Source organism: Arachis duranensis, chromosome 5 (genome assembly GCF_000817695.3).
Source record: "Arachis duranensis cultivar V14167 chromosome 5, aradu.V14167.gnm2.J7QH, whole genome shotgun sequence".
Lineage (NCBI taxonomy): Eukaryota > Viridiplantae > Streptophyta > Magnoliopsida > Fabales > Fabaceae > Arachis > Arachis duranensis.
The window spans coordinates 34,573,863-34,596,834 of NC_029776.3; positions in this window are offsets into that span (position 1 = coordinate 34,573,863).

Genomic DNA, 22,972 nt, shown 5'->3' on the forward strand with positions numbered 1-22,972 from the left:
TTTCAGGCTGGCCACCAGGAAGAGTAAAGAGAAAGACTCTACAATGAGCACCGGCTGAGGAACTACAACCCCCGCCCACCTGCACATCTTTGCATGCACCGAGGATGGTGCAATCTTTAAGTGTGGGGAGGTCGATACCGATCTCCATAGGTTAGTTAGTTCCTTCTCAACACCAATTTTTGTTTTTCATTGTTGCATTTGCATGTTTGTTTGATTTTGTGCATATTTTACCACTTGGTTGAAGTAACATCTTCTTTTTCAAGAAAACTTTTTATAGTATTTCACTAATTTAAATTAAAAAAAAACTTTTTGAACAAAAACTAGTTTGAAGAAATATTATTTTGGAATATGGTTTAGAGCTCGAACACACAAAACTAGTGAGATTTTAAGCCTATTTGATTGGTTGCATCTTATCAACCAATATTTTATTTTTGGTGTGTGTTTTTCTCTCTAAAATTGTGATATTTGCCTTGCTTAATTCTATATTTCCATTATTTGATGTATGCATGCACTTATATGATTGAGGCCTTATTTCACTGAGCTTATATACCCATATGGCCTTACCCTTTTATTATTCTTTGCAAACCAATGTTGAGCCTATTATACCCCTTGTTCTTTACTTTAGCTCATCACTAACTCTAAGCGGAAAACAATAATGTTCTTAATTTGAATCCTTGATTAGCTTAGACTAGTGAAAGTGCTCATGAATTAAGTGTGGAGAAAGTGGGTTTGAAAACGTTTGGTTTGGGAATTGAGTATGTTAGACTTTGTGTGAAAATGTGAAAAATGTTAAGAACATGTTTATGCATTCAAAACCTTAATCATATGCATTAAAAAATATATATATTAAGAAAAAAAGAAAGAGCAGAAAAATAAAAAGGGGACAAAATGCCTCAAAGTAAATGGTGATAGTAATGCACATGTACTGTACTCAAAACTTGGAACGCATAAATATGTAGTAAACGCAGTTAATGGATAGTTAATGATTTTACATTATGATTACATGGATTGTCTTAAGTTAGGTGGAAAGTTTAAGTTAATTAAGGATTCAGATTTTAGTCCACTTGGCCAAATACAATCCTACCTTGACCCTAACCCCATTACAACCCTTAAAAGACCTCTTGATTTGTGTATTGGTGCATTAAATTTTTGTTGATTGTTAGATAAAGAGCAAGCTATAGAAAGCAAGATTAGTAGAGAATTGAGAGAATTGACCCTAGACACTTGAGAGTTTGAATGATATACACTACCAGTGAGGGTTCAGTGCTTAATTCTATGTTCCATGCTTTCATGAGCTATCTTCTTCTTGCAAGTTATCTGTACTTTATTTTGTAATTTGAATTAGTGAAATTCAGCTTATATTTATTCTTGAAAGATTTATTTACTTTTTCACCAAGTAGGTAGAATCATTTTAGCATGTAGTTGCATTCACATTCATAGGTTGCATTGCATGAGTCTTGCTTTTCCCTACTCATTTATTTAGTCTCCTTGAGTTTAGCATGAGAACATGCTAATGTTTAAGTGTGGGGAGGTTGATAAACCACTATTTTATGGTTTATATTGTGTTTTATTGAGTGGTTTTATCAAGCTTTTCACCCACTTATTCATATGATTTGCATGTCTTTACAGTTCCTTCCTAAAAATATCCTATGATTAATAACTTGCTTCCTAAGGACCTTTTTGTTGCATATTTTTATCTTTCTTCATACCATTCGATGCCGTGATCTGTATGTTAAGTGTTTCAGGGTTCATAGGGCAGGAATGGCGTAAAGAATGAAGAGGAAGCATGCAAAAATGGAAGGAACACAAGGAATTGAGGAGATGACCAGCGAGAAGTCATGCGGTCGGATGGCTCACACGACCGCGTGAAATAGAAGGAATTACCGTGACGGCTCACGTGCCTGACGCGACTGCGCGGATTGGAAGCTGCACGAACGATGCGAAAGCGTGGACGACGTGCACGCGTCGTACGAGAAATGCTGAGTGACGCGAACGCACGGACGACGCGGATGCGTGACGAACGCGATCTGCAGAATTACAGAAGTCGCTGGCATAGATTTCGGACCGCATTTCAACCCAGTTTTCGGCCCAGAAACACAGATTAAAGTCAGGGAACATGCAGAGACTCAGGACATCAATTCATATCAGATCATAATTCAATTTTAGGTTTTAGATGTAGTTTTTAGAGAGAGAAGTTCTCTTCTCTCTCTTAGAATTTAGGATTAGGATTTCTCTTAAAGGATTTAGGATTTCAACTCTTCATCAGGTTCAATATTCCTTTTACTTTATATTTCTCTTTTATTTTCAGATACTTTAATGCTTGTATTACTTATGTTGCCTATTTGGCTTATGAGCCATTCATGTTAGGATTTTCTTTATTTAATATAAATTGAGGTATTTCAGACTTATATGTTATGGATGCTTTGGCTTTATCCAAATTATTTTCATTCGAGTAGATTTTCTTCCCTTTTGGCCTTGGTTGATTAATTGGTAACTTTTGAGTTGTCAAACTCATTGTTGACTGAAAATTGGAATTCTTCAAGAATTAACTCGAGTTCCAATAACTCTAGCCTTTTCCGAGGAAAGACTAGGACCTGAGGAACCAATCTTATTCCATCCACTTGACTTACCTTCATAGTTAGAGGTTAACTTAGTGGGAGAAAAATCCAATTCTCATCACAATCAATAAGGATAACTGGGATAGGACTTCCAGTTTTCATACCTTGCCAAGAGTTTTATTAGTTACTAATTTATTAATTATTGCAATCTATTTCTCTTGCTAAAAACCTTTTTCAAACCCAAACACTATTTTTTCCATAACCAATAATAAATCATACTTCTCTACAATTCCTTGAGAAGACGACCCGAGGTTTGAATACTTCGGTTTATAAATTTATCGGGTTTTGTTACTTGTGACAACCAAATGTTTGTACGAAGGGATTTTCTGTTGGTTTAGAATCTATACTTACAACGCGACTATATTTTTACAAAATTCTTTACTAGCAAAAATCCTAACGTCATTGGCACCTGTGCGTATGCACACTTTCTGATTTTTTCCACTCAGGCGTACGCACAAAGGGTTATGCGTATGCACACTTGCTAAAAAGCTCCAAACTCCATTTCTTCATGAATTCTCCACTTTTACATCCTTTGTCTTCATTCCTTCATTCCTATCTGTGCCTTACAAGCCTGAAATCACTCAAAAAATATATCAAGGCATCAAATGGAATTAAGGTGAATAAAATTTAGCAAATAAAGGTCTAAAAAGCATGTTTTCACTTTTGACACAATTTATGGAGAATTTACAAAATCAAGTTATTTTATTGAATAAGTGTAGGAAAGGTTGATAAAATCCACCTAATTAGAGCAAACAAATTCCATGAAATGTGGATTTATCAGAACCCCAATGCATCCAAACAGTAAACTTGACAAAGATAAAAAAGGCAAAGATGTGGATGAAATAAAGTATACAGGAATGATAGGATCACTTATGTATCTTACATCTTCTAGGCTGGATTTTGTTCAAAGTGTGAGTGTGTGTTTTAGATTTCAATCTCACCCAAAAGAATCCCATCTTTTTGCCTTTGAAAGAATCATTAGATACAATAAGGGCACATGTGATCTTGGTTTATGGTATCCTAAATCTAATGAGTTTTGTGCAGTAGGGTTTTGTGATTCAGATTACGCGGGAGACCGAGTGGATAGAAGAAGCACGTCCGGAATGTGTTGCTTCCTTGGAAGCTCACTTAACATGTGGTCAAGCAAGAAGCAAGTCAAAGTTGCTTTATCCACAGTTGAAGCCGAATATATCTTCATAGCTGCTTGTTGCTCTCAACTCTTATGGCTTAAAACTCAATTGGAAGATTATAAATTAAAAATCAATATTATACCTTTATTTTGTGACAATATGAGTGCAATAAATATTTCAAAAATCCTGTACTGCACTCTAGAACCAAGCACATTGAAGTTTGATATCACTTTATTAAGGAACATGTGTAAAAGAGTACTATTGATATCGAATTTGTAAAATCTGAAGAGCAACTTGCTGACAATTTCACTAAACCTCTGTGTGAAGACAAATTTTGTTCATTAAGAAGCAGTTTAAGGATGATGGATTTAAGTTCTGTTGAAAAAATGTGAATTTCATGCCTCTGTATGTTTTTGTCTCGTAGGCAGCAGGGAAACAAATCTGGGCAAGTGATGAACAAGTCATTAAAAGGGGGAGACTAAAATCCGGTACCTTGGACCCAAGCCCATTCAATCACCTTAAGTCCACTCTATGAAACTGGCTCATTATTTTTGGTATGATAAATTTATTATTTTTTAATAATTTATTTTAAAGAAGGTTTTCTCATCATATCTTAATAGGGGAGTAGTGTCAAATCAAATCTTTTTCCTATAACTTCTTCACTTTTCAAGGAAGCGTCTTTTTTTTGTTTAATTTTAATTTTTTTAAAACTGTTTTCATTAATGCTGATTGCTTTAAATGAGATCCCTTCCATCATGCATTTATGACGGTGTAACCTCTCTCCACCTTCCACTCTTTTCGCCACTCTCTTCATCTCCTTTTTCTCTATTTCACTTCCTTCAACATGAGAAAGAAACTTCCTTCCAGAAGAAGCACCCGAACCCCCATAACCAAAAATCCACCATCATCCAAACAAACTCACACTCACATCCACATACAATCTCATTTATCTTCCTCACCCTCTTCACGTTTCTCTGAGACTATGGCTCGAAAAGTTGTTCATCCAAAGGGCTCAACCCCACGAAAGGAAGCGGGTGCATCTCAAAAGAAGGGTTCTAAGGGAAAGGAACCAATGCATGATGAAGATGACTCTTCCTCTGCACCTTCTCGCCACTCTTCACCACCACGTCGCTCCACTCCTCATCCATCGGGTCACTCTACTCCTTCTCAGCGTACAAGGCACTGCACTCTTCACAACACCAGAGAACCCCCGAATCTTGACTCACTGGACTTCAAGAATATTTTTGGCAAAAGTCATTCTCACTACGACCCCTTTTGCTACATATCATGTGTAGCCTATGAATTTCATAATCATGTTTTGGTTAACCAAAAATTGTATGCTTCCTTTGTGATTGATCTTGAAGCACTTTCCAATAAAGGGATTGATTTCTGAACTTATTTTCATGATTTAAAATGGACACCCATTTTCAAACTCAGAAAACCTATTTACCCGAATTTTGTGCGTGAGTTTTATGCAAACATGATTTTTTCATTATAGAGAACTGCACTCATTTGTTAAAAATACTCACTTTGCCTTGAATACTAAAACAATTAGTGCTGTACTTGGTCATGAAGATAAGGGGGCCAGGGCCTATATGTTTGGAAAATGGGATCACCATGTTGGTATTTTCCTTCAAGACGCCCTGGCTCGAGTATATGAAAATTTTTCTTCTCTGGATGGTACCTCTTTAACTCAAAAAGATCTTGGTCCTATTCGAGCCCTGTTGCATCGGATCATTACTCATGTCATCATGCCACAAAGTGGCTCTTTTCAAAGGGTAACTGTTTACGACACACTTGTGCTATATGCTCTGCTGAATTCTGCTCCTATTTCATTTGCATATCTCATGATTAGGCACATGTGGGATTGTGTTCAGAGTAACAAAAAATGCAATTTACCCTATGGTATGTTTTTGACATGTATTTTTGAGTACTTTCAAGTTGATCTTAGTAATGAGCCAGTGGAGAATAGGGTCTCTACAATCAAAGGTGGGGGATTTTCCGAATTTGCCAAAGGAAAAAAGGTTAAGGGAACAAAGGCATCTGTGCTTTTTGAAAGTAAAGATGAAAGTCTTCCCTCTGTTGAGCATTCGGATAAATCTCGATTCTCTGAAATAATAAAGGATGTCCTCACAGAATTCTCCAACATGTTTAATCCGATGCTCAATGCATATAAAGATGCTAGAAAGCAAGCTTTCGAGAATGAAAAAGCCTGGATAAAGTGCCATAAATGGGTTAACTTGCTTATCAAGCATTTGGAATCTGTTGACAAGCACATGGACAATTTCGAAGGAGAAGAAGACTATTTTGAATCTGATGCCAACTTGTTTGATGCCTAAGATTTGATCTCTGCTGTTTTTGCCTATGGACACATTTTATTTTGTTACATTTGAACTTATTTTCAGTTGAACTATTTTTACTTTAGATGAATGTAACTAAATACTTTGATACTGTTTGTGTTTTATATATTATGCACTACATTGTCTTTCTTTAATTTTTGCAGGGTCCCTCCTTGATGATAAAAGGGGAGAAAAAAACTGAAAATAGGGCTGAATTGAAAATTGAAATTGGGGTTGCTGGTTGCTCTGTTTTATTATCCTTCTGTGCTCTGTTTTATTGTCTTTCTGTGCTCTGTTTTGGGTAGGGGTGCTCTATTTTGAATTTTTTATTTTGAGCACTTTGTTAGTGGATTAATATCTACATGAGCCTTGATTATTTTGATAAAAGTGTTTGCTAAAGTACAAGCATCTTCTTGAGAAAATGTGGCTCTGTTATTAAAGGTTTCATTCTTTAAAACTTTTATCTTTTTTTTTTTTGGAACTTTTAGAGAAAGCATGTAGGTGTTGCTACCATGAATATTGTTTGGTAATTAGGCACACATTAAGGGGGAGCATATTGAACAATAGAAAGGGGGAGGATTCGGCCAAACCATCAAAGGGAATTTTTCTAATACTAATCCCTTCAATTCATTTTTCATAATGTTTGTCATTAAGGGGGAGATTGTTGAGTTTGAAAAATTTATATTTTAAATGATGACCAAACATTATTAAAATATGTTTAAGTTCTTAAATTATTTCCAATTGTTTGGTTGATATGTTTGTTAGTGTGCAGATTTCCTATTGGGACAGAAGCAACATAAGCCCAACTTATTATTTGAATTTAAGCTTTGTGCAAAAATTAGTTTAAACATAAGTGGTTGTATGTTGAAATGAAAGTGGCCCATATCACAAGCCCACTTTGATAAAACAAAAGAATGATGAATCTGGGCCAAAGTCTTTTAGCATGCATAGGTAATTGAAACTCAAAATTAAATTGAGTTTATTATGCATTGAAAGCATTATCTCTTCTCTCTCCTCTCTCTTGTCTTTCGGTTACATCCATCAGGAAAGAAAAGTGAAGAAGTTATCAGAAGCCTATGGAAGAAAAAGGCTATGAAAAAAAATCTTAAGAAAAACAAAAGCAAGATTTTAGCCATTGAAGGCATGATTTAAAGAAAAGCTTCAAGATTTTACTTGCCAAGAAAATGAAGGATCAGCCTCCGTAAAGGAGCAAATCTGAGGTGCAAAAGTTCATTTTCATTTTGTTCATCAAAGAAAGAAGATAGCCTCTGAAGCTACGCATAGGAAGAAGCTAAAATGGAAGGCAAGAAGCTGTCCAAGATCAGAAGCTCATCAAGGGTCCAAATCCTTTCTTGGAGCCAAAGACAAGATCAAGGGTTCAGATTGAAGAAGCTTAATGAAAAGGGTTGAGAGAGGTACATGCATGTTGGTTTTCCGTCTTCCCTCTTTCCTCTCTCTGTTCGAACCGTTGCTGCTCTAAGGTTGGAGAAGAAGCAGCTGGGTTAGTTAAACTAGTTTTAACCTTGAAAGATTACCCTTCTATATTAAGGGTGAACGACCAAGAGTTGAGATCAAAGAGAGAAAGTGAAAGCACAGAGTTCTCATAGCTACCTAAGCTTCCTGAGTTCTTCTCCTTCAATGATGTTCATTTTATTTTCTTTTTCTTAATTTTGTCTGTCTGAGTCTCATGGTGAAAAAGGCAAACATGGTGAGGTTTCTAAGAAAAAGCTAGTGAGAGAAAAAAGGCAGTGATCAAAATTAAAAAAAAAGCCATATATGTCTCAGAGTTTTCTGTTGTGAGTCATGATCCTGTGGGGATTTTCTTGTAAGTTGGGTTAGCACTTTGCAGTTGAAAGCTAGGTTTTGAGTCCTAATCAAATTCAGATTGGGTGTAGAATAAGGATTTGTCCCAGATAGGAATAGGTAGTTCCTGGGGAGAAATTGGTGTTTGTAATATTGTGAAAACATAGTAAAATTCTATCATTGTTGTGATGGAGACTGGATGTAGGCCACATTACACTTAGTGGCTGAACCAAGATATATCTGGTGTTAATTCTTCTTTCCTACTCCTTTCTATATTTCTGTTTATCAAGAGACAAAAACTAAAATATCTCTCAACTCGGCACAAGACAAAACAAAAGTGTCTCTCAACTCAACACGAGACAAAAAGCAGAAATATCTCTTGATGTTCCTTTAAAAGTCAGAAATTAATATTCAGCGAAAAAGGTCTAAGATTCAACTCCCCCTTCTCTTAGCCACTGAGTACCATTATGGGATGTTGACTTTCATGTTAAACTTTACATGTATGGAGATTTAATGATTTAATGATCTAATATTAGAGGTTGAGCAAGTAACGGCATGAATCTAATGTTTTACGTTAGACTTAAGTTGATGATGTAATGTAGTTCAGATTAGATATCTTTTTATACATGTTGTCTTGTTTGCGTAGAGGTGCAAAGCTTCTTGTTCCACTTGGGGTAGGTGATGATGATCAATCTATAGAGGATGATTTTTCTGCCTTGTAAACATACTCTGATCCTAGTTCTGTTCATGTCTCAATTACATAGTTGCTAAAATTAAGATTGATATGCACTATGTCATTCATTAAAACTTGTCGAACCACATGATTTACTTTTGCTTTATAGGAAAGAATCTCTATAGCCTGACCTGGATCAATTGCTATGGGATGAGGATGATGTTAACACTGTTTCTACTCCCTATACAACTGCTATTCCTGAATACCGTGTAGTGATTCAAGATCTTGCCATCACTTCAGCTTATAATAATAATAACTTGAATATGGCAAATAGGACTGCTGTATTTGACATTCATTATCCATGCAGATTCTTGGAGTTGCGCATTCTAATTTTATGGCCATTTTTCTAATTTTTTTCATTTTGTAACCATACCAAAACAAATTTATTACCTATTTCCTTGAAGGGTTAATGTTGTTGTTCAAAGGGAGCTTTAGAAACCTATATCTGACCGTTCCTGCATACATTTGGAGTTTGATATATCAGGGACTGGCATAATGTAAGCTGGACTAGGCATTTCTTGTCCTCATTATCTGGTCGTATACTCATCATTAATCTGTTGTCATCTTCTGTCTGATCTTTCTCAATTCTAAAACTAGAGATCACATGGGTATTTATGCTGAGAATTGTGATGAAACTATTGTAGAAGGTGGGATACTGTTGGATCAAAGTTTAAATTTGTTGTTTTCTTTTCATGTTGATAGTGAGGATGGTACTGCATTGGGAGATTCTCTGCAACCTCTTTTCCCTAATCCTTGGACACACTACATGCTGCATTAGCACGTTATGCAGATATTTTAAACCCCAAGAAAGGTTTTACATGTTCTTATTTTCATGTGCCTCTCGTTATTAAGTTATCTAATGTGCTCCTATATTTGTGTTTTCTTTTAATATCACATTTTTTCTCAAGATAAGAAGAAATATTTACTTATGCTTCTCTTTTAGTCCGTTTTAGTTGCGTTAGCCGCTCAAGCTTCTGAACCTAGTGAAGCAGAGAGATTGAAGTTCCTCACATCTCTGGAAGGGAAGATAAACACATTTGCTAACCCTGATTTTTTTCTGTTATTTTCTAGTATAACCTCTTTCCCCTTTCTCTTGATGATGTTACAACTTTTGGCTTTTAGGATGAGTACTTCAAATGGGTGGTTGGAAGCCAAAGAAGTCTCCTTGAGGTGATGGCTGAATTATTAGAAGAAATCTTATTAGCCAAAAGTGTAGTAAGTATAGGGGAACTGAGGTTTATGGAGCAAGATTGTGAATTGGACAGTGTAAGCTTTTATTATTATCAACGACTTCTTTGTCAATTTTAAACCATATTAATGATGGTTGGACTGTCAATTTTATTAAAAATGGGAAAACCTTAATTCTTTTATTAACAATGGTTCAACCGTCGATTTTATTATGTTATTAAAAAACAACAATTCAAAAAGCATCAACCCAAGCTGTTGCTTTGGCCATCGATTTTATTAGTTACCGACGGTATGCTGTCGATTTCGCCATTGATTTTTAGCATGTTTCTTGTAGTGCATTGCTGAAGTTCAGTCGAAGTTTACTTTCACCATAAGTCATTGCAAAGCATGGTTAGTGAAGCAAAAGGAAGTGAAAATAATTTTTGGTAGTTGGGAAGCTTCTTATGAAGCTTTGCCTAGATAGTTTGAAGCAGTGTATCATAAGAAGCCATCAACAACATGCATCCATTTTGAAACTATGGCTGGGTATGAAGGGGATGACTTGGCAACTAATGTCTAAGTATTATATCGGGTCTTGTAATTTTATTACACTTGTATTAGAGCATTCAGACACTACTAATCAATTATACATGTTGACAGGACTCACTTGTATGGAATATAAAAATTGTCTATTAGTTGCAGTTTCACAAGATGATAATGCCAATATCGAGTCTATTGCATTTCTTATTGTGGAGGGAGAGACTTGTGATGGATGGCACTTCTTTCTCAATAACTTATGACAACATATGGTGACACGGGATAGTGTGGACCTATATAGCGCTTGGTACAGGTGCACTAGGCATGCGAAACCACAACTAATCTCCCTGATTTAAGAAAAGTTGCAGAACAATAGCAGAAGTTTCAGTGAACAGTTGTCCCATACTTGTTTCCAAACAAGATTGTCCCTAATAACAACATGATATGGTACTTCATGTACATTTCCATATAAAAGCGATCATTCAATTGTAACTAATCTTTAAGATCTCTAAACTAGTTCAACTTGATGAAGCTTCCTCTATAATCTACCTTCCTAGGTGCAACCCCAAACTAGTCTATGTATTCAGCCTCTAATGCCTCATGACTACTCATGGTTACACCGGTCACCAGAAGATCAAGAATTAGAGCTGCATTGGAAGATAGAAGTTACGCATCTTTGGGTGCCATCTTTCAACTAGAGCAGTAACTAATGCCACTTGATATTGGATCACTCCAATTCGAGCTATGTGATAAAAATCGATATCTGATGCATGAGCATCTTGTACCCTTTTTCTTACCATTTTCTAGTTGTTTTTAGTTGGATTTTATAAAGTTTCATTATATTTTAGTGCAAAAATCCTCTTTGAATGATACTTTGAGTTGTTTTGGTATTTTTATCATTTCAGGTGAAATTCGGATGAATTTGGCAGAGTTTTGTGTAAAAACAAAGGAAGAAAGTAGATGCTGTCAACCCTTACCTCCTTGCATTCCAACAAGTATAACTTGAACTACAAAGGTCCAATTCACGCGGTTTCAATGGCATGGGAAAGCCAACTTTCAGATCGTTCCAACGATATATAATATTTTATAGTTTTCTTCTGGAATCAATACCAAATCTAGTGCTAAACTCCAAGCCTGGTGTTTAGCGCCCAAAGAGGACAGAACCAGCGCCAGAACTTCCCCCTACCGGCGCTAAACGCCAGAAAAACACCAGAAAAATGCCAAATATGGGTCAAACTCACTCAAGAGAGCATCTTTAGTGGGATTTAGCTTTTAATAGCTATCTTTTATCTTATTTTAGTTATTTTTAATTACAAACAAAATCTTTTAGGCCCACACTTTATTATTTTTTTAGTATCAAATAAAATTAGGTTAGTATATAAGAAATAAGATCCACCCTTTAGAGAGCATATTTGGTTGAATAGCACGTTTTCAGAATCCTAGTTTCTTTGTAAGTCATGAGCAACTAAACCTCTTGGTTAAGGTTAGGAGTTCTGTTTATTTCTATGGATTAGAATTATTATTCTTCTATTTTAATTAATGTATTAATTCAATTCTAAGGATTATTTTTGTTCTTAATCTTATAAATTTGGGTGGAACGAGTGTATGACCCTTTTCTACATGAGTTCTTGTGATTCTCGAGAAAGTTATCTCGCTTGAACTATAGCTTGAAAACAAATTCCTCCTAAATCGCTAATTACATGAACTAATTGGGATATGTGACATATAATCCTGTTAGCTTTGGGTAATTAGAGTTTTTATGACCATTAACTAGTTTTTGAACTTAACCCTCTAACCGGCATTAAGTGACCACGAGAGTGGCAGTTAATGAAGGTTAGAGGAGGCTAAGTCACTAAGAGATTAGGGTTTAGACATTTACAGTTTGCCATGGAATGAATCATACATTCGTAAAATAGTTGGTAAAAACTTTTAATCCGAAAAGATAAACATCTCTGAAGACTTAACTGTTTTTTTATACTGTTTTCACACCAAACCCCTATTCACTTTATTTATTTGCTTATTTATTATTTTACGGAAATTGCAACCTTCAAACCCCTTTTTAATTCACCTAACTAAACCAACCTAACAACCATTGTTTGCTCAGTCCGACAATCTTTGTGGGAACGACCCTCACTCACTTGAGGTATTACTTGGATGACTCGGTGCACTTGCCAATTATGCTGTGCGAAATCTCTTTTCGCAGACCAATATCACATAAAAGAGGCTCGGCAATAGGGTTGTATAGATCTGGTGGAAGTAGATGGTCACACGTCAATACTCATGAACCCTACAAAACATAGACAAATATTAACACAAGTATCTAAAATAAAATAAATATAAACAAAATATTAATTATCAACCTTAAATTTACACAAAGTTTGATATTAATGTTAAATTTACAAAAAAATATATATTAATGTTAATATTAAATTTAAACTTACATACTAATAATAACATTAAATTTAAATACTAATATTAATATTAAGTTTACAAGAAAATAACATAACTGCCATCACTAACTCATTTCATTATTAAGAATATCTAAAAAAGTTAATTCTAATATACATTTCTAACAACGCATACATACTAACAAATATAATTAATAAATAAATTTAACCCAAAAATAAATAAATACATACATACATACAAAACACAAACTAATACAATTAATAAAATTATCCATAAAACTTAAAAATTATAATTTACATCAATTTAATTTCCAGCAACGACTAATAACATTAAAAAACAACGTAATTGATAATTTTAATAATCATTAACATATACTAATATTATTACTAATACAAAAAAGGAAAACTATAATTCCTATCACAGACTAACAAATATATTTAATAATAATTTTATTCTAAAAGAATTCTAATTTATACTCACAAACTAAAATAATAAATAAAATTCAAAAATATCTAATTTCTATCAACATATAATATTATTACAATAATTATCCAAGTACTAAATCTCATTTTCACTATAAATAACATTATTTAAAAACACTAAATTATAATTAGCTTCTAACAATAGCGATTAAAATTTAAAAATATCTATCTAAAATATAAATTTAATTTTCATTATTATATACTAAATAACATTCAATCACTACACCAGGAACGGAGCACAGTGGCAAAAAATTGGGGGCCTTCACCTTGCCGCCGCAAAACAAGTTCGTGGAAGAGTATTCCCTTCGCGTGCCACTTCATCAGCGGCGATTACATCAGGAAACACTACTAGGGGTGAGGATCTAATCATATATAATTCAATTTCTGTTTTACCCCTTTCTACCATATAACACTAAATTTATTCCTCCCAAATTTACAGAAACCCACGAAGAGTCTTTGGTAGCGCGTGACCCACTGCCATCGTTGCTCTACTACGCCACTGCTGCCAATCAATCATCCTCTATCTGCCGTGGAGCTGCCATTCAAGGTGTACGAAATCCCTAACATCTCATCCACCCGGCGTTTCTGCTTGGGTTGTCAATTCGCTTAGCTGCCATACGTGCTTCTCGCACAGGCGTCGAAGTAGCCCATCCCCTCGATCGTGTGTGAAACCGTTACACTCTCCTCCACCGTGCTGCCAATCTCATCCATCACCACCTCTCTCCTGTCACTAGTTAGTTCTTCTACATTAATGATTTTTTCTTGTTTTCATTCTTGGTTCAGAAATTTGAATCAGATCTGTCTATATCTTTCATTAATTTGGGGTAATTGCTGCTGTTTCAAGTTAAGGATTTCAAGGTATCATTTTTTTTATTAGGGTGTCTCTGTTTTCATGTTCATTTGAACAGCAAAATTGCAGTCAGCAAAGAAGCTTCTAGAGCATACTTTAATCAAGGTTAAATTTATTTCAACTTTGTCATTTGTTATGAGTATGATGATTTTGATTAATTATTATTATTTTAGGTATTATCTCTAACCCATTAGTTGATTCTCCATAACCGACACGCTAGCTAGTTTCTCCGGCAACAAGCCTTGCAAGATCAAAGTACCAACAATATTTCGGTAAGAAACATACAATTAGTAGTATGCATAATCCATTGTCTATTTCATGTTTTGTGGCAATAAATGTTAAATTAGACCTGCTGTATCTCTGTTTATACATATCTAAAGTTTAATTCTTATTCATTATTGGTTCCTGGCCCTTGGCACAATTTGATTTTGGAGGCTGCCTCTTGTGCCAATAAAAAATAAATAGTTGGATGGGCATGTATGTAATAGTTTTGTATCTTTGTTGCATTGAATTTTTGAGTTTTAAAAATGATAATGTATATAATTTAAAGATATTATACATAAATAAAATATATATTATTATGAATAATTTTTATTACAATTTAATTTTGGAACATTGAAGTTATTTTCGTCGGTGGTTAGGCACTGCACGGTATAACCAATGTTTGACCTTGGTTGCCATGAAAAGGGGACCATAGTAGTAATCCTCTTATGAAATGCTTATACAATGCTACACACTATCATCTTAGCACATTAAATCTCCTTGAAGATTTTATCTATTATTGTACAATTTTTATTTCATTTTGCTACTTAGTACCTAAGATAGCTACATTATCAGAGTATTTGGTTTATTGTGTCTCCCTCATAAAAAATATGGAAGCTTCTTGATTATACTGTCTGTATATTATGAACCCAGTTCTATTCTATGGTTTGTAGTATAAACCTTTAAAAGGAAAAAAAAACAAGCTGATAGGACACTAAACATAGTGATGAAAATTTATTACTCAACCTAACCATAGTGCTGAAAATTTATTACTCTCCCATCTCATAATTATGATAAATTGTTATTGGTTCTCCTGACACATAGCCCATTTTTTTTAATTCTTTTATTTTTATATCTTTGTTTACTGTTTATTTATTTATTTGTGCTATCTCATTAAATTAGACATTGATAAGAGCTGGATTAGAAAGCCATGAGGTAGTGCTGAATATAGAAACGGTCTAAATAGATTCTTTAACTTCGCATTTGCCAATGCATCATCCGATGGGATGATACATTGCCTATGTCCTTTGTGTGGGTTCCGGTTTTTTCAAACTAGAGAGGATGCATATGATCATCTTCTGATGAAACCCTTCCCCCCTAGCTATACTTTTTGGTTACATCACGGTGAGAGTATCGTAGACGAGAGCTCCAGTGGAAGGGAAGAAATAGAACTCACTGGAAACTCAGGGGATCAAATGCGTGACGTGGTCCACGAGGCATTCAACTTTCCAGAACAGTAGGGTGATGATGAAGACTCGATGAATGAACATGTAGGAGACGATGCAGAGGGGTTGCCGTACTTATCTGACAAACCTAGCCGCGAGGCTCGTGCCTTTCACGACTTGCTTGAGGATGGCAAGCAGGAATTATATTCGAGATGCTTAAGATTTTCGAAGTTGTCCTTCTTGGTGAGGTTGTACCATATAAAGTGCATGTGCAGAGTCAGCGATAAGGCTCTCGGTTTGATTCTTGAGCTATTGGGGGACACTTTTGAGCATGCAAAGATTCCGAAGACCTTGCACGATGCCAAGAGGATCATAAGGAAGCTCAGTATTGAGTACAAAAAGATAGATGCATGTCCAAATGACTGTATGCTATACCAGGGCTCCGACCAAGACCTGTCTAGATGCAAACAGTGTGGAGCATCCAGGTAGAAGCAAAAGACACGGAAGAATTCTTTAGTAAGGATCAATATCGTTGTCAAGAAGAATGGGAAACCTTAGGTAGCGAAGATTCTCCGTTACTTTCCTCTGATTCCACGGTTGCAGCAATTATTCATGTCCAGCAAAACATTCAGAGACATGTTGTGGCACAAGAGAGGAACCAATTACGACGGTTCTTTAAGGCATCCCAAGGACGGTGAGGCCTGGAAAGCATTTAACAGGAGATATACTGACTTTTTGGCGATCCGCGCAATGTTCACTTAGCCCTGTCCAGTGATGGCTTCAATCCTTATGGAAACCTCAGTTCAAAGTACTTATATGGCCAGCGATTCTTATTCCATAGAACTTACCTCCCTGGATTTGCATAAAACAAACCAATTATATTCTCTCCATGATTATTCCTGGACCTAAAATGCTTGGCAATGACATAGATGTCTATCTACAACCCTTGATCAGAGAGTTGAAGCAATTGTGGGCCGGTGTTGATACGTATGACGCTAGAGAGAAAAAACCTTCAAGATGCATGCTGCGTTGTTGTGGACTATCAGCGATTTTCTGGGCTTGGACAATTTATCTGGCTAGAATACGTACGATGGTAGAGCTTGTCCCACGTGCAATTTGGACGCTGAGACTAAGTGACTCACTTTCAGTCAGAAATGGTGTTTCATGGGTCATTGTCGCTTCTTGAATCACGATCACAGAAATAGACAAGACCATAGTAGATTTGATGGTAAAGTAGAGAATAGATCCCCACTTGTCAATTTAACTGGCACGGATATCTTGAGGCAGTTGAATGGTGTACACATCTCACTTGGCAAGGTGCATGTGGTGGGAGGTAAAAGAAGGTGCGGACAGCAGATCGTGGTACAAGACGAGTCTCCTTGGAAAAAGAGGAGTATATATATTGATCTCCCATACTAGGAGACCAAAGAATTACGTCACAACCTTGACGTGATGCACATAGAGAAGAATGTGTGTGACAACATTGTATTCACCATGTTGAATGAGAGTGGTAAATCCAAAGACCACCTAAAAGCTCGAAAAGACCTCCAGTTGATGGGAATCATGCATGATATGTGGCCACTTGAAGGTGGAAAGTATCCCTCTGCAGTTTTTACCATGTCTAATCCATAGAAGGATGTCTTTCTGAGGACCATCAAGAATGTGGTCTTTTTAGACGGGTACTCTAGCAACATCTCTCGCTGTATTGATTTAAAACAACGCAAGTTGTTGGGCATGAAGAGTCATGACTACCACATTTTAATGAAACATCTATTACTAATTGCATTAAAACATGTAAAGCCCATCCCGGTGTCCGCCGTCTTGGCAGAGTTGTCCTCCATTTTTCCGATAAATATGTAGTAAATCCATAGAGCCTCAGCAACTTCCTCTCCTTCAGGATCATGTGGTCTATACCTTGTGCCAATTGGAGATGATTTTTCCACCTTCCTTCTTCACCGTCATGGTTCATCTAACGGCGCATCTAGTCGAGGAGGTACGCCTTGGTGGCCAGTGCATTACCGGTGGATGTACTTAATTGAAAGGTACTCATATGAATAAGCATTTTTGAGCTCTCATACTAAGATAGCCTAAACCTAGTCGTTTACTTGTTATGTTCTCGAAGGTACTTATGTCGTCTCAAGCATTACGTGCGTAATAGGGCACAACTGGAAGGCTCAATTGCAGAGGAATAACTATCCGAGGAGATTCTCACACTCTGTTCAAGGTACCTAGATAATGTCGAGACCAAGATCAACCGACCGACGCGCGTTGATGATTGGTCCAGCGAAGCTACACCGAGTGAGAGTGCCAGCATGTTCTCGGAGGTTGGAAAGGCAGTCGGGGCTGCTGCATTTTTTACTCTAACAGCAGCCGAAAGTCTTCAAGCACATTGTCATGTACTGGTCAATTGCATTACTGTTGAGAATTTCTTGGAGTAAGTATAGAGTGAGTTCTAAAGGTATGAAGTGAGCCAATATGGTTTTGAGAGTATTGACCTTAGATCAACTTTTTGTGTGCATAGTGAGTTCAGATCCATCACAAAGAGAAAGCTGCGAAATAAAATAAGGTCCCAATCTCACATAGATAGTGTTGTGCACAGAGAATTTTCCAACTGGTTTAGACAAGAGGTATGATGAACAGAAATTGTCTATTAGTAAAGAATTTCACAAATGAAATCTCGTTGCAAGTATAGTTCTAAACCAATAAACAATTCCTCAATCAAAATTTTTTTTGTCACAAGTACAAACCCCAATAAAAATAAATCGAAGTATTTAAACCTCGGGTCGTCTCTCAAAGAATTGTAGGGAAGTGTGCTCAATTATTGGTTATGGGTTGTATCTTTTGGGGTTTTGGAATAAAGAACAAGAAAAGTAAATGAAACTCAAATGATAAAAAAGTCTTAGCAAGGGTTGATGGTTAAGGATCTTTATCCTTGTTACTAGCCACAACATGATAATTGCAAGGATCAATCCCATTAAGTCATCCTCTAACAAATGAAGGAAAGTCAAATGAGTTTTATCAATCCCAATCCATAAGTCCTAGCCACTCACTAATTGAATTAGTGAAAGCTAGTGTCAATGGACACCAATTATCAATCACTTGGACATTAGTAACTCAAGGTCACCCAAGTTACCATCCCAAGCCAAGAATAGAAAATCTACACTAAAATTCAACCAAGCATTTTATCAAACACTTGGAAGGCATAAAAGGAAAGCATAATAAAATGACAAGAAATATAAAATCTAACACTACCAAATGCAAGGAAATAACAATAACATGGCAATTAAACAATAAGAAACATAAAACATAAATTGCATTAAAGGAAACGAAAGGAAACAAGAGTGCTCATAAAAACAACAAAATAAAGGAAATAACAAATAAAACTAAGAGAGCAAAGATATAGGAACAAGAAATGGTAAAGGAAATTAGATGAAAACAAGAAATTAAACCTAGATTTAAGAGAAATTAATCCTAAGAACCTTAACCTAATTCTAGAGAGAAGAGAGAGCTTCTCTCTCTAGAAACTTGACCTAAATCATGATAAAAACTGAAAGTATGGTTCATCCCCCTTCAATCCTTGGGTTCAATAGCATCAGAAATGAGTTATATTGGGCCCAAAATGAGATAGAATTCGCTGGCCACAAGTTGCTCAAAATGGCCCACGCTGATCCTATGACATGTGCGCATGAAACGATGCATACGCATCTCCAAACGCCAGGAATCTATGGCAAATTTTATATCATTTTGAAGTCCCGGATGTTAGCTTTCCAACGCAACTAGAGCCATCTCATTTGAACCTCTGTAACTCAAGTTATGATTGATTAAGTGTGAAGAGGTTAGGATTGACAGCTTTGCGATTCCTTCATTTCTTCATGAGTTCTCCATTTTACATGCTTTTTGCTTCGTTCCCTCAATCCAATATTTGCCTTCTAAACCTGAAATCACTTAACAAACATATCAAGGCATCGAATGGAATAAAGGTGAATTAAATTTAGCTATTTTAAGACCTAAAAAGCATGTTTTCACTCTTAAGCACAATTTAAGGAGAATTTACAAAACTATGCTATTTTAGTGAGTAAATGTGGGAAAAATTGATAAAATCCTCTAAATTCAACACAAGATAAACCACTAAATTGGAGTTTATCAAGGTAATCCCTTATATCTTAGGATTTTACTGCCCTTTGAGGCTATCTTACGTCTAATTGTTCCATGACAGGTCCCATTTGGCAGCACTAGTCATTCGAACGAGTTGCAATGGCTTGCTTGTGGTCCCATCACTCAGGCCAGATGCTTTAAGGCTTACAACATCAATGGTTTTAAATTTAGAACTATGTCAAGGGAGGAAATGATGAAAACATAGAATAACGGGGTTTATGTCACCTCAGATACTACAAGTTATGCAAGCAGACAGGATAGCAATGTTTTTATTGGGGTGTCTCGTATTATGGTAGACTAGTAGACATTATTGAGTTAAATTACAGTGGTCAATTCGCAGTAGTCTTGTTCAAGTGTCCTTGGGTGGACACCACGTCGGGCAGAGGCATACGAAAAGACATTTTTTGTCACACCTATGTTAACTTTGCCACTCCGATTCATATCGGTGACCGAGAAGATGACGAGCCATACTCTTAGCATTTGAGGCACGTCTTGTGTTCTACGTGGATGATGAGGTTGACAATGGATGGAGTATATTAGTCCATGTGAAGCCAAGAGATTTGTTTGACATGGGTGAAGATTATGAACATTGTGAGGTCGACCTTCATCCCTACCCTTGTATGACTAGCTTGCCTGAATTTGATATCGAAGGCCTATGGTTGACAAGAGATGGTGATTTAGAAGAATTCACTAATGACGGCGTTAAAGATTGTGATGAGGCCGCCGATTCATAAATACATTTATCCATCATGAATGTAGCTCGTATTCATAGGAGATTCTGCATTTATATTACTATCATGCTTTAATATTGATGTCCCCTGGATTGTATTTAAGTCACGTCATTATTAGACAATAGATATTTGAAAATTTTTGGTTTCATAGAAAGCTCTTTTATCTAACTTTTGGTAAAATATATAAATTAAAAGAGAGTTATAGCACAATAATTTAGTATCAGTTACACCTTTGATGATGTTATCTTTTATCCTTGTACATTCTTACTATGTCTGTGGCCTATCAGGGAGATTGGAGAGCCGAGATTTCTTTTTGGTGTGCAAAAGCTACAGATTCACAGAGATAATGATAGATGCATCTCCCTTTTCTTCATTGGACCATGCAACATGCTTTGCAAGATAGCTGTGGTTTAAAGAGTCATGTATACAATCATGGCTAGATGCCTTCTCTGGGCACATACACATCTCTAATGCCATTCGTCATGTGCCTGCTTCAATGATGAGAGTTTGATTACTACTGCCCAATTTAATTTTGAAATCCTTTTCATATTTTTTTATGAAACCCATTTCAGGTGGTTATGTTAAACTTGTAGGAATTGTTTCAATGGGACCGAAGATACAAGGCTAAATTTGGGTTTGAGTTTATAACAAGTACGGACACATGGTTCTCATAGAAAATACTTGATGAGGTGAAGGTAAATATTCATGTTTTACTTTTATATTTTGTAGAACAACATAAACTGTATTTGCCCTTGCTGGAAGAAACTTAATGGCATAAAATAGAGATCCTTTTGTGGCTGTCAAGAATGGCTGGTCTTTGCTCCTTTAAAGTGCCTTCATGTCTCTAATTAAAAAATAGAAATGACTTTTTTCATCAAATTTGGGGGATTTAACGTGTATTTGGTCTCTGTGTGTTTCCTTATTATTATTATTGTTGTTGTTGTTGTTGTTGTTGTTGTTGTTATCAATCATTGGTTCTTCTTTATGTCAATTATCATATCAAGATTTGGAAATGAAGATTCTTTTTCGGACATTATTTATACATTATTTATTGTATATTGTGCAGGCACGCTATGAAAATTGTCTTGTTGTTGAACTAGATATCGTAGCACAGGAGGAATTCAAACTCATAAAACATGCCCTTGAACGACTATGGGACAGTAAGAAAAACTCGACTTTTACGATGTTTATGTAATTTGATTATATTCACATACTAATTCCTCCTATTCCGGACTTGTTTGCCTATGATGCAATGCTTAGGAATGTCTCGAGACGAGGTTCAAAAGGAATCTAAAGAACCGGGAGAGGTGGTTCCAGATCCAATGGAGGAGTCTCCTCCAATAATTCTGATAAGGCTAATTCTGCTGAACAGAAGTCTTTCATGCTGTCATATGACCTCAATAAGATGTCAGAAGAAACTGAATATCCTTATAGTGGAATGTCTCCTGAGAAGAAGAATGCGTGGCACTTTGCTATGTGGGCTACACGATACCTGAATCCTTAAGGATAATACAGTAGATTAGATGCAGAATTTTGGTCTAGGTTGTATAGGATAGCCGAGATGTGTTAGTTGGATTTTTCTTGACTTTATAACTGTTCAGTATCTTAGGAGGGATTATTGTAGGGATGCTACATTAAATGCCAATGGTCTCCCATCTTTTTTATTTCTGTAATTCGGTGAAACACTATTATTATTACTGCAATTTGGTGAAACAATATTATTATTATTATTATTATTACTATTATTGTTATTACTATTATTATTATTATTATTGATTCTAGCCTTATGTTAGGTCTGTTGAATAATTAAATTGATGGTGTCAAATGTGAACATGTTAAGGTTCTGGAATTTGACAATGCTGACAGCATAAGAATCAAGTTTAAGACTACATATATTATGGTACAATCTTCTTCCTTGTCCTTAAGCCTATTGTGATGCTAATTTCAAAAGGCACACTGTGATCTTTGCCATTGAATTTTTCTGGAACTACAATTCTCCACTGAACGGCAAGAAAATCTTGGGAAGATCGAATCATTGGATAAAAATAATTGTATTAGATGCCTACCATGGGCTATTTCTAATACCAAGAGAAGATGTTCTGTACATATATTAAGCTGCAGTGGAAGCCAAATTATTCAAGAAGTACTGTGATAGAATTGAGTGTATTATGTATATTGACTTTTTTTCCCTTTATAACTTGGTAGTATTATGACCATATCTTCATCATGCTTCACAGCTTTGGGCCCTAATGTTTCTTCTTCATCAAGTAATCCCACTGGAATCTTCAAGCTTTGTTTCAGAGGATTAATTCTAATCTCTAATCTCTATTACAAGTAAACAACTTGGATCTCATAAAAGTATTTTACTCTTATAGAATTAATCCAAAAGATTAATTTTTGGTTAGTTAGCTAACATTTTTCTTATAGATAAGACTGACAAAATTCTAAAACCTTTTTTAATTTTTTCGATAAGAGCAACTGTTAGGAGAGGAGAATAATCAATGATGAATATAAGTTTGCCACGTGAAATTACAAAGAGCTAAATTAAGCAAGTTAAATCTAATGCACTATCTCAATTAAGCAATCATATT